The sequence below is a fragment of the Gavialis gangeticus genome, unplaced genomic scaffold, assembly GCF_001723915.1.
Source record: "Gavialis gangeticus isolate Ggan-Ray unplaced genomic scaffold, GavGan_comp1, whole genome shotgun sequence".
Taxonomy (NCBI): domain Eukaryota; kingdom Metazoa; phylum Chordata; order Crocodylia; family Gavialidae; genus Gavialis; species Gavialis gangeticus.
This window is the reverse complement of record NW_017728992.1, coordinates 187,557,516-187,561,825: the sequence shown is the minus strand read 5'-3', so window position 1 is coordinate 187,561,825 and position 4,310 is coordinate 187,557,516.

Below are 4,310 nucleotides of genomic sequence, written 5' to 3'. Positions count from 1 at the left end.
CTTCTCTGCGCCACTGCCATGTACCCCCTAGGGACTTCCCAAGTACCTGCAGGGGTACACGTACCCCCAGTTGACAACCCCTGTTCTAACGGATCCGTGTGCTCAGCACTGTAGTTTGTTGCAATTGTTTTTGCATATGGAGCTTTATAACCTTTTCATTGGTATAATAAACTGGAGTGTATTGCTCTGGAGCTTTTTGCTCCTGGGTGCACAATTCAAATGTGTGCCCAGGAGCAAAAAACTCCAGAGGATATTGCTCCAGAGTTTATTCAAGCGCAGAATATTGAGCCCAGTCAGAGCAGCCCCAGCTGGTAGCAGCCTAGGGCTTCTCCAGCCGGGCTCATTGTGCTGTAGAGGTGCTGGCTGGGACAGGATAGTGCTTCATTGTGGGGCTAGCTAGCAGGCAGACCCCACACTAAAGCACCCTCGTGTCCCAGCCAGCTGGACAGCATCTACACATGTGTTGGCGTGCACATAAAAACTCTGGAGCAGGCTCATATTTGTAAATACAAGTATGAGCCTGCTCTGGAGTGTATTAGTTTCATGTGCCCTAATAGGGGCACACATGCAAACATGGAGGTGTTTACTGCAGAGCAAATTAGGCAGATCTGCAGTAAACTGCTTGTGTAAACATATCCACTGAGGATTAGAAAACTTCTGTATTAGTTCAGCTACTGATATCCTGGGAGCTGTGTCTTTCACAACTGTTTGTGCTGCCCTTGTACTGTCTGTGGCTAAACAAGTTAGGATTGTGTTTTTTAAATGTTACATTATTTATTGAACCTTACAGGCGACATAATTCATGTGAATTTCTCCAGTGGACACCATTGACAGGGCTGGAGACCAAGTTATTTCCATATAACGCTATTAAACAAACATTATTAAAATAATCGTTTTTACTGCTTTGCTGAATACATGTCCCCATCTCTCCCTCCTGCTTTAGTTTTTTAATAAGAATTCAGGATTATTGATGTGAATTCCAAGCACCACCTTGCTAGAAAAAGCTGGCAGAAATGCAAAGCTGCAAACATTATTTCTAGTTACTTAAAGGACCTGTACTACATTCCATCAGCTCTCTAGGACAAGACCCAAAGCCTACTGAAGGCAATAAGATTGTACTCACTTCAAACAGCTCCAGATCAGATGGAGTGCATTCAACTCTTTTTTTTTATTATTTTAAGTGGTACCTCAAAATAGCCTTCTGCTGTTGAAAATGGACTTCTGTAAGCTAAAAAGAACTCAAACTCACATATGCTGTTTTTGTTATTATTGTTTCAGTGCTTGCCCTGGGCATGAAGTAAAGGGCATAAAAAGTGGAGTGGGGAAATATAATAAAAAGGCTAGGATTTTAGCTGTGCACATACACAGCTTTTGCTTATATTTTGGGCAGAGGTTTGAGACATTTTTTAAATGTATTTTCCCTTAGCCAAATACTCGACCATTTGTTTCAAGATCCTAACTACTAGGAGTGTGTGAAGTGAGCCCTATTCGATTTGGATTTGGCCTGAATCAGGGACAGTGATTCTATTGGTTGATTCGGATAACTGTCCCTGATTTGATTCAACCGAATCTGAATCTGAAGATTCGATACATAGACACAGCTATGGTCCACTTCTGGATCTGCTGCTGAGCATGCTGGGGATTCCCCCACGCTCCTGTGGGACGTTCCATGCCACCTGCTACCTAGAGGTATCTAGAAAAAACATTTAAAGCTGTGTCTATGGCGAAATCTCCAAATCTTTACGAATCAATTTGGAGGGTTCTGATTTGATTCGAAGAAAGTAAAGAGTCCTCTGATTCGTTTTGGATTCAGAGATTCAGTCCCCCGTGGACATTCCTTACATGGCACCCTGCAGCCACACACCACACCTCTCCCCACACCAGGAGCACCTGCTGGCTGCAGGAGGAGGGGCGCACAGGGTGGAGGTGAGGTGTGTGGGTGTGTGGCCTGTGGGTGGGTGGGTGTGTGGCCGGGTGGGTTTGTGGCATGTGGCTGGATATGTGTGTGATGTGTGGTTGGGTGGGTGCGTGGCATGTGGCTGATGTCTAAGAGTAAGGACAGACATAATTATGTCGAATGGAATATATGCAGCAAAATCATTCCAACTTTAATCCTGAATTGAAACACTATTAAAATTGCATTGATTTTGCTCACTTGAATGGCTATAGGGACATGCAGCAGTAACAGCTGAATCATAATAGCTAATGCATGCTCCCTTTTAAAACTTATTCTGTCCACATTAGGAATTCACTTTATAAAGCTGCATATTTTCCCCATAATCCCAGTGAAGAATGCACAAGACTTTACCCCATTCACAACTGCTTTTAGTAGGGACAGAGCAATATTGCAAAACAGTTAGCTAATGACTTAGTGAAAGTTCTTCAGGCTGTGTGACAACACCTAGGACATTACCAGGGCAAATAATAAAACAGATAATCTGTGTATATGTGGAGGACAAAGAGGTAGATCAATAGCAACCAACAATGATTTGTTAAGAACAAATCATACCAATCCAACCTGATTTCCTTCGTTGACAGAGTAACTAGTTTGATGGATGATGGCAAGACAATGAACATAATATACCTGGACTTTAGAAAAGCATTTGACATGGTCCATTCTCATATGCAAAGATGGGCAAAACAGAATTATTGTTGAGGAAAATACATAATTAATTGAGTAACCATAAACGAAGAGTAGCTATTAACAGATTGATGTCAGAAGGTCTTCGGTGGAGTTCCACAGGGGTTTATTTTGTGCCCAGAGCTATTCAACATTTTTGCTAATGGCTTAAAATCAAGAACAGAGACATACCTGATCAAATCTCAAGATGACAAAACTGGGCGAGTTTGCAAACACCGTAGTGGATAGGATTAGAAACAAAAAGGATCTTGATAAATTAGAGGCTACAGACTACAAAACACAATTCAACAAAGACAAATGTAAGATGCTAAGCCTCAGGAAGATAAATCACATGCCCACAAATAGAATGGGGAATAACTGTCCAGAACTGCTGAGAAAGACCTGGGGGTTATAGTGAATCACACACTCAAATCTGAGTCATCCATGTAATACTAGTACACAAAAACCCAAAAAACCCAAAACATAAAATGCACAAATGTAACATTGGCCTGCCTTAACAGAAGCATTGTGTGGAAGACGGGAGAAAGTTGTACCAGTGGATTCTGGTTGGCCGGAGCTAAAGTATTGCACAGTATTTTAAAAAGGATGTAGAGAGACTGAAGGGGATCCAAAGATAAGTGATGAAGATGATAAAAGGATTGTAATACAGACCATTCCAGGAAAGGCTGAGACAGTTAACTATGTTTATTCTGGAGTGGAGGAGAATATAGACAGACATAATAGCAATTTTCAAATATTTGAAAAAGCTGCAGTAAGCAAGAGCAGGAAGAACTCTTCCTTGCTATGAAGACTAATAATCAATCAATGGGGTTAAACTACAGCAAAACAGACTGAGATTAATCTCAGGGGAGGAGTAGGGGTGGAAATCCTCCCAACTGTGGAACAGCTTCCAAGGGAAATTGTAGAATTTCTTTCACTGGAAGTCTTCAAGAAGAGATGGGATAGGCATTTGGCTGGGATGATTTACAAATAGCTTATGCTATCTCTGGGTAGGGGGTTGGACTAGACCCTTGAGGTCCCTTCCAGGCCTATGATTCTGTGATTACTTTCTCTCATCTTTCCCTTCAAGTCCACCAAACACACCACAGAGCATGAAGCAGTATACTAATGGAGGGCTTCCTTAGCAAAAAAAGCTGAAATAGCCTTCATCCCTTCGTCTAAGGTAGTCCAGTACTGGGACACAGCCCTATCAGTCCTGTATTAATAAGCCACTAGATTCACTGGGCTGCCCTTAACCATTACATTTATAACCTTCCTCTTTCTACCGCACATCTCTTGGACACTGGCGGGGTGACAGAGCCTAATGTTGCATCATGGGCCAATAGAATGGACATGATGCAACATATTAAACAATCCAGAAGTCATCTGTCCTGGTCACAGGTCTGGTGATGTGGACATCGCAATGGTCCTGGGTATGCCCTATGACAGTCAACCAGGTGCTCATGTTTTGAGTAGGGGTGCATCCATGATGTCATGTACAGATGTCCAGTTACAGGAAATAACGTAATCACCCTGGATAATTAGACCAACAGCAAATCAAGATCTTTCCTTTTCCCCTGGATCAAAGGCAGGGTAGGGAACAGTGGAAGCAGAAAGGGGATTAAGGTTTCCTAAGCCACAGTCCCTTCCCCAGGAGGCTCTTGGGACATTGTAGCAGCTCGTTTTATCC